The 9,551-nt window shown below is 38.1% G+C and overlaps 1 protein-coding gene across 2 annotated transcripts in view; it reads right to left on the bottom strand.

Annotated features, from left to right (window-relative positions):
- Nucleotides 1–9,551, bottom strand: part of cdh6 (cadherin 6) — a 47,958-nt gene that overhangs the window by 25,042 nt on the left and 13,365 nt on the right. Inside the window, exon 1 of one of the 2 annotated variants that reach the window (XM_026941232.3) lies at nucleotides 8,193–8,332. The exons of the other annotated variant lie outside the window; for it this stretch is intronic. The gene's annotated coding sequence lies outside the window, so the exon portion shown is untranslated. Of the gene's footprint in view, nucleotides 1–8,192; nucleotides 8,333–9,551 lie in introns of those variants that run through there. 2 annotated transcript variants of the gene reach the window in all.

The raw sequence follows: 9,551 nt of genomic DNA, 5'->3' as shown, positions 1-9,551 counted from the left end.
CTTCACCATATCAACGATTACACGCGTTTCTAGAAGCGATAATGTATTAAAAGAAGTGTGTTCATATAAACCTGCACTACTGTCCGAGCTGCTGTTATAGAAAACGAATCAACAACTCCCGCCCAATCAGAATGGAGAATATATCAGCGCTGTGGGATAATCCGTCAGGATGCTGAAGCTCCTCGCTGTTGAAACGTTCCTCCAGGATTCGCTCTTGCTTTCAGATAGCAATACATGTCATTTATTTGATCGAGAGAGAACTTATTATAAGTTGCGTAATGAATATGGACTCCGGTTCTTTCATCCTACAGCGCTTGGACGCGCTCCATACAGCTCACATCAGACAGCGAGCGAGATGACAAGGCAGCGAGCGAGGAGCGGAAATGGCACTGATGATGAAAAAAAAAACAAAGCTAAAGCGGAATTCTGAACGCACAATGAATATTTCTGTCGTTCAGCATCTGTGCAGTAGAATAAATAAAAAACAGGCTGCTCTTTTTGCTCTTTTTTTCCCCCTGACTTCTGAAGCACATGCACATGGAATACTGATGATAGAGACATCTCGCTGTGACAGAAAGTCGTCTGTGTTTTCGTCGGCGTTAATCTGATTTATTCAGACGCTGACCTCGAGCTCTGCAGAATGAGCGCTGTGACCTCGACCTCGGAGGTCAATTGAGCACCGATTGTTCCGGCGCACATGTTGGAGTGCGAACAACAGCACGATTCTTTCGTTTGAATCTTCATGCTTGGGAAATTAAGCGAGGATTAGAGCCCTATTAATACCCAGATGGTGCGTTATAAATGCCAAAAAAATTGGCATTAGATCTCAAAACACTTTTTTTTTTTTTTGCGCTCAATAGTCAGAGTGTGTTGTGTGGGAACGGCCGGATAGATCCGCTTTTGAATTCTTAAATCTGATTGGTCAGAAGGCGTTGAGTCATTTTCTGTAGCAGCGGCCCTGACAGTAGCGTCCTCGCTCTAACACATCATTAACAGTAGTCCTAATAAAAGAACGCCTCTCATCGTTGATACGGTGATGGAGATGTTTATGTAACATTTCTGGAAGGAGTCTCCAGTGTCGGTGCTTTGTAACAGTCAGAGGTAAAGCTGTAACACTTTTTCCTGACATCTATCTTCAGGACAGAGGAGTTTACACTTTCTCGGTATTACATTTACATTAACGTTTACGGCAGATGTCTTTATCCAGAGCGACTTACAGAAGAGCTTTGAAGTCTCTATCAATAAAAACATCCTGATACTGGTTCTCTAGGTCACGGACTAGCAACACCATCCGACTCAAAACTCTGCTGGAGAGGAAATATAGTAACAAGCGCTCAAAGTTTTTTTAACGTGCTAATTTAAGTGCTTTAGGAAGAACTAAGTCTTTAGATGTCGTTTGAAGGCTGCCAGTGACTCAGCTGTCCGGACATTCAGAGGAAGTTCATCCACCACCTACTGCAGGTGCCAGAACAGAGAAGAGTCTCGATGCAGGTCGTCCTCGTTCCCTGAGAGATGGTGCGAGCAGTCGAGCAGTGCTAGAGGATCGGAGGGAGTGTGGTGTTAGTGACAAGCGACGTTTTAGGTTTTTTTTCTCTCTTATTAATGTCAACAGAGAGAAAAGCGAGGCTGACGAGGGAACGAGTGTTTATAGCTGCTGTGGCCTAAGTTTCTGGAATGTTCCACAACACTAAATATAACTATAAACAGATAAAAAGTACGATGTCTGTATGGATGGCTCTTTTTATTTCTGAAGCACTTTGATAGAGCTCTATAAAGTTATATAAAAATGCTACACAACTTTTAAGAACTGAGAGAGAGAGAGAGAGAACAAAGAAAAGAAAAAAATACCAAAGGACAGAAAAAAGCAGAAAAATAAATAAATTAAATTAAAGATGTAAAGAATTAAGAAAAGGTAGAGACACAAGAGAAAGAAACACCACACACATGGACGTGCTGTTCAGCGTGTTGTTCTGGTGAGGTATAAGAGGAATAAAACGCTTCAGGATGCGCTGTTAGAGGAAAATAATCAACGACTGGCTGTACTGTAACAGTAGCTCCGCTTCAGCACACCACGCCGTCGTTGATTATTTTTCTATAACAGCACAACATTAAGTGTTTTAATCCTTTCATGTCTGAAAATAATTGTCTACGTTTTTATGGTATTGTCCTGGAGTTCTCCAAGCACAAGTTAAAAAAAAAAAAACAACAAAAGTCCTTCTGAATGAGACAGACTTTATCTCAGAAGTGCAAACAGTGTCCAAAAAAGTGCTGCTCTCCAAAAAAGCCTCCTCCAGATTGCAACGAGGGAGTGTGACGAGATTTTCCAAGCGCCCGTGATGATAACAGGAGGAGGGCAAGAGATACAGATGGGAGAGCGATTGTTTACAAGTCCTTTTATCAGCCCATTCATCATCCATTTCCACTCCAATCATTCGGCGTCGTTGTGCTTTTGGAAGCTCATCGGAGGAATAACGCAGCGCTAACGTCTTCTAACGCAGCTACGGACTTAAAAACGAAATGTTCTCCGGGTTCGTGTTCTTCTCCTGACATTGCGGTGGCCATGAAAAAAAAAAAAAAGTGACGTAACGGCTTCATAAATCACTCTGGGGTGAAATTAATTACAGGTGTCGGCTAATCGGCGTTATCAGGCTCCATCTCGGCGGCGAACGCAGCTGACTGGAGGCCATTGTCGTGTCAGGTGACGGCGGACGCTGATCTAATTAGCACACAAAAGTGCGAGGACATTTGCATACAGGCGTGCTTTCAAGCGAGGAGGATGACTGAAGACTTTCAGCTGGGCTTCTTTTCTTCTTTTTCTTTTTTAATCTCAGTAAAACACGCCACTTTTTTTTTCAGAGTTATATTATTACTGCCATGATGGTGTTCTGCCTTGCGGAGGTCTTTTTTTTTTTTTTTTTTGTAGAAAAAACAGCGTCTGACTGTCAAATTTAATTTTAAAAAGTTTCTCGGTATCATATACTGTAATATTCAACATTTTAGGGCATTATTTAAAAGCTGCCCTACTGAGAAGACATCTTGTTTTTTTGTACTTCCTGTTTTTTTCCCGGTAGAACGCAGTCCTGTAACGCAGCGCCCGGCGATATGACGGTGTAATAACGATATCGCGATAAAGTCCGTCACTACACACCTTTCTAACAGATATTGTGAAATATTTTTATTACTTTTTAAAAAAAGATTACATGTACATTCATATAATTAAAACAGAGTGGAACGACTCCTACCTGAAAAGCTAGTTTCCTGGTTTATGTACAGTATATATCGATTTCTGTGTCTTTATAACACACACAATTTCCTTTAAAAACTTTATAATCCTCTTTTACTAGAGTCAATGTATGAAATTATATTGTGTATTTTTACAACATTTTTTTACTAAAAATCTTCTTTTTCTACATTCAGATCCAAAAATCTCAGTTTCTAGATGATCTGCATAAAATTTTACACATTTATTCTTATTCCTGATTAGAATTATGTTACAGACGACTTTTAATAAAATGTTAGTGTTATAAACGATTCGATTCGTGTCAGATTTTATACTTAAAAATGACATAAAAAAAGATTTTATAAATATACAGTTATATAGTTATTGTTATATATAGTTATACTATATATAGTTGTGTTTTCTTGATTACACATTAAAGAAGTTTTCTGTAAAAGCCTCATCTGCAGTAATAAATGTAAATTTATTCCTGTTCATTAAAAAATTCCTGTAAGAACGTCCCTGATGAACCTGTCGTGTCTTGCCTTAAAAATAAATAAATAAAAAATAAAAGTGTGTATATACAGTACACGTGAACACTGCGGACGCTTAAGAGCGGACGTTCTGACACTTTCTTATCGAATTGTGATAAATTATGTCAAAATATTGTTCTGAAGACTTTGTGCATATCAACGGCTCTTCTTGAATTCTCTTCTTAGAAAATAAAAAAAGGTTTAGAGCAATAAAGCTGAAATTAGCTGAACAGATTTATTATGACATTACAGTTTCCTTCTTTATTTATTTACTGACGTGCAGTTTAGCATCTTGTCTACATCTTCTGAAAAAAAAAATTCTTATTAAATTGAAAAGACTCTTTAAAAAGGAAAACTTGTTCAACTCATAGTTTTCAGATGCTTTTCTTTCGTCACGTGTATCGTCTCGTCTCAACCCATTTTCAACATATTTATCCACGTATAACGTGCACCACCCTCCAGAGCAGGTCATTACTCTAAGTGTTCACTTATCTCTGACGCTACGATGAAGCTCGCGCTATGATCACACACACACACACACACACACACACACACACACACACACACACACACACTCTCCCTTTCATTTCCTCTTGTCTGAACACACACGAGTCCAGAAATAAACCTCAGTTCAGTCTCTGTTCTTGAAAATCGTCATCGAGCCAGGTTCTGAAATACGCAGATGCGGGTGCTTGGACCCCACACACACACACACACACACACTCACACACACACACCACACACACACACACACACACACACACACACACCACACCACAAGGGATGCACTAATCCCACTTTTCCATTTTCAGTACAATGCTGATGGCACTATAGCTGACATGCGACACTGGAAATGAGCCGAATATCAAAAGAAGCAAACGTCTTTTGATACGTTTTTTTTTTTTTTTCCCTCAAAACATCGCAGGAGTGTTTGCGACAACGTGACTCCACATTTTCAGCTCTGTTACCATCACTCCGTCTCAGAGCTGTGAACCTCTACACACCCAGTCTCTCAGAATAAACGACCTTGGGTCGGGTCAACGATTCCTTTCAGAGAATTACTGTCTTATAGCTAGCGTAAATGTATCTAGCGTGGAATTTAAAGTACACCGACTCACTCGTAAATGATCCCTGATCCGTCGTCAGTGTCGGGTAAACTCTTACAGCGTTACTCCACAAGCAGAAATTCAACATTCACAGCACGTCTCTAACACCGAGATAAAAACGTACGCAATAAAACACTATGTGGTAGAAAAATAATCCATGATGCAGTGGTGTGATGAGTCACTGTTTCCACACCGAAGTTCATCATTTCCTACAACTCCATGTCTCACAGTGTTTCATTCCTCTTACACCACAGCAATTTGTCAATGTTTACAATCCTTACTTATTAAAAAACAATGTCACGTTTTTTTTTTTCCATTTATAGTTACATTTAACAGCCACGAATCTTGTCACAGCACCTATAAACACTCGTTCCATCCGTTTTTTTCCCTTAAAAGCTCACGTTACAGAGAAAAGCGTAAACGCCTCTGTTCCGAAGATGTCGGAAAAGTTACAGCTTTACCTCTGAATGTTACAAAGCGCTGACACTGGAGACTCCTTCCATCAATGTTAAAAAAAAAAAAAAAACTTAAATAATCCTTACAGAAAACTTCACCATATTGACGAGTACATGTTTATAAATCCGTTTACGTAGAGTGTCGCTGTGAATGAGTTGTTACTATAGAAACAAATATCAGAAATAATGTAATATAAACCTATGATTTGCAGCTGACCAATCAGAGCTGAGAATTCAATCATGCTGTTTTCCGTACCTTTACAGTACAGCCGTATGATAACGGCTAAAAATGATCCCTTTCCGATTATTTCTTTATCTCAAAATTACGTATATTTATCACAGTAATTCGTCCAAGTTAGGAATAAGAGTAAAGAGGTTTTCCTTTCACTTTGAGCCTCAATAAATATTTAAATAAATAAATAAATAAATAAATATGCTTCCACTGTATATTTAAAACCTAAGTATTGACAGTTCACAATAACAGAGTGAATAAAATTAGCTATCCTTAGCTATGCTCGTGTTATTTTCGCTAGCCTAATTAATCGAGAAAGCCAAAACTTATGCTCATAATTAAAATACATAATAATAAATTATACATCGCTAACTTACTGTATTTCGTTATCAGCTCATTTCACACCCACGCTGTCGCATTCACACGTGCAGCGTCGCATTAACGGTTTTAATTACCAGTTTCAGCGTTCACGTGGGTTCATTAAGACTTCAAAAATATTACAGGTGGGAAATCTTTAGGGACCAAACGATTCGATTATAAACCGATTCTCGATTTTTCATTCTTTCCTATAAGGTAAAACATAATAATATAATTTTTATCCGTTGTGATAAACTCTAAGCTTAATGTAGTGGTTATTGTTCAAGAGAAAAGTTCTGTGCATTGACATTTTTAAGTAATTATAACACAGATGATGAAGTTTTGTGCAGCCATTTTGTGGACGAACTGTGATGCATAAAAGAATCATTTATTTTCCCATCTCTAATATAAACCCTATTAATAAAAAAAACTCTAGATTTAGCAGATTTTTCGCACCAGCTCCTGTATTTAAAAAGATATTTAGAAGGAGAAGGGAGCTGGTTCGCTAAGTCATCCACACACACACACACACACACACACACACACACAACATGGAAAAACCTAATAAACTTATATTTCATCCAAAAACAGGTGTGTCACAGATTCTCCACATCGTGTATACCCATATACATATACAAGAGTAGCAGAAAAAGGACAAAAAAACAACAAACATGTGACATCATTAATATTCAGAGCAAAAAAACACAAACAAGCACGGCTGAATTAAGGCTCAGACCTCTCGAGTGAGCATTCAAAGTCTGCGAGAGTGAGGTATTTGTACAGTTTTAAGTGTTAATTCAATAGTTTTAACCCTGTGTGAGTGAATTCAACACTATACAGGACTATAGGTGTTAATTCTGTACTGTTACGGATATTTTAACTCTCTAGGTGTTAATTCTGTACTGTTGGGGATATTTTAACTCTCTAGGTGTTAATTCTGTACTGTTGGGGATATTTTAACTCTCTAGGTGTTAATTCTCAACATGAAGTTCTACTTTAACTCTTTAATTATTAACACTAGAGGCTAGCCTAAATGCTGATTCAACACTCACAGTGAAAAAGTGTTGTTAATTAATTACCCCATACGAGTGAATTCAACACCAGGTGCTAATACAAGACTGCAAAGTGTTAATTCAGTAGCGTAAGTAAGTGTTAATTTAAATCAGTACTCACTATTAAAAAAAACTGTTTTATCGTAAAGGCAGATCATGAGAAATCAAGCACTTCTTACAGCCTTAGTAACCCTTAAAGCACTGAATTAACACTCTGTCATCGTTGAATGAACACATACAGTGTTAATAACGTTTATCGAGCTGAACTACACACCTCGAGTGAGCATTTAAAGACTGCAAGAGTGATCTATTTCTACATAATCAGAGTTATTTCCATTGGTTTTAACCCTGTATGAGTGAATTCAACACTATACAGGACTATAAGTGTTAGTTCTGTACTGTTAGGGATATTTTAACTTTATAGGTGTTAATTCTGTTCAGTAATTACTAACTCTATAGGCTAAACGCTGATTTTATACAAATATATATACACATATAAATATTAATTCAATAGTTTTAACCCTTTATGAGTGAATTCAACACTATCCAGGACTGTAGGTGTTAATTCTGTACTGTTCGGTGTGTTTTAACTTTAAAGATGTTAATTCTGTTCAGTAATTATTAACTCTATAGGCTAAATGTTGATATATATATTTAACACATATATTTAAGTGTTAATTAATATCAATAGTTTTAACCCTGTATGAGTGAATTCAACACTAGGTGCTAATACAGGACTGTAAGTGTTAATTCTGTGGTGTTAGGATTAATTTAACTCTATAATTAACTCTAATTTAGTGCTCACTATAAACAAGGGTGTTGTATTGTAAAGGCACATTATGATGAGGAATAAAACACTTCTGACGGCGTTATTAACCCTCACAGCACTGAATTAACACTCTGACACTGTCGAATTAACACAGACGGTGTTATTAACGCTTATAGAGTCGAATTAACACTTTATTTTACGTCCCAAAATATCAGAATATAACATGGCATTCATTTCCACATAAAAAAAAATGTGAACTCAACACTGGACCGCGCGCGCGCGCGCACACACACACGCACGCGCGCGCACACACACTCGCGCGCACCAAACCCCATCACCACAACTGATGTTTTATGAAGCTGTTTTTTTTTTTTTTCATTTATTTCTTTTCTCTTTCATTTATCTCAGTGCTAAAGTACAGAGATGTCCGTTAGAAGAGGTGTAAAAGTGAATATAAAGCGGAGGACTCACCGTGTGGCGGTGCTCACGAGCCCGGTGTCCGTTACACTGACCGTTACTCGCCTGTGTGAATCCGTTGACTGGGCGAGAGAAAAGTGTCGCGCGAGTGCCGCTCGTGCGCCTCATCCGCAGCTCGCTCTGGAGAACGAGAAGGAGGCGGAGTCGAGAAAAAAAAAAAAAAAAAAAAACCCGAGCGCGGCCGCTGATTGGCTGGACTGTCACCCGCGTCTCCATTACTGAGGCGCCATGGAGGACTGGCAGAGCAGTTTCAAAAGTAAATCTTTAAACCCCAGCCTGATAAATGATTTTATTGCCAGCTTTCACCCGTTTAATTTCAGTTATGGCCAGGGGACTGTCGAAACCTTTCAGGTGAAAGAAAAAAAAAAATAAAAATTAGTTGGCTGAGTGTCCAGTGGAGCTCAGTGTCTGTGGTCACAGTTTTCCCAATCATGGCAGGAGTGCAAACATAACAAACCGGATCCCAACCTGACACTTGGATCTGCTTGGATTTAGTCTGATTTCTGTACAAATGAAAATATAAGAAAAGCCATCGTAAATGGTTCGAGCGCCAACTTTTCCGGACCCTAACCCTGACCTTCATAACTAACGGTGTGACCAAAGTCTTCTTTTACGACGTGATTCATGATGTACGACAAAAAACAATCATTGTACAATATGCGACAAAATCTGAGATTTTTAATAAAACATTTTGGACACAGTTGGTCAGTTTTTTTAGTCGCAGTGGCACTAAATCGGGATGCAGATAACGCGAACGTTATCGCGTTATGCTTTCTCAGACCACAGATCGCAATTCGCGACCAAAGAATTCTTTACCGAGTCGCAATTTCTGATTTCTATCTGCGACAGTGAAATCAGTTTCAGAATGGCAACATTGAGACATAGAGTATCTGACAAAATCAACTGTCATTCCATCAAAAAACAAAAAAATGTTTGTGAAGTGAAGTTTTCATAATTATATACCATTTCACACAGATATGTTAGTGGTCGAAAGTCGTCTCGCTGACAGAACTTACAATAAATTTGGTAAGTCTGATATTAACGTTTATATCTAGAGTTGTGCGAATTGGTACGAATTTGCAAGCGTGAATTTGCAAGTTGTTAAAAAAAACAACAACATTTTACTATATTCAGTGACCATTCTGTGACCAGACCTGCAATTACAGTGTTTTTTTAAATGTATTATTTTTTTTAAAAGTTTATTACTTTGTCATGCTATACGATACGATCCCGATACAATCTTGGCCGAATTCTACAACACTATAATTCTGTGCGATTATGTGTTCACCATATCAGAGTATATGATGTATAAGATCCTCTAAAGCGAATTACTACATCCTGTTATGTCGTCAG

Source organism: Pangasianodon hypophthalmus, chromosome 21, assembly GCF_027358585.1.
Source record: "Pangasianodon hypophthalmus isolate fPanHyp1 chromosome 21, fPanHyp1.pri, whole genome shotgun sequence".
In the NCBI taxonomy this organism is placed as follows: domain Eukaryota; kingdom Metazoa; phylum Chordata; class Actinopteri; order Siluriformes; family Pangasiidae; genus Pangasianodon; species Pangasianodon hypophthalmus.
This window is presented reverse-complemented; position numbering and strand designations above follow the sequence as displayed.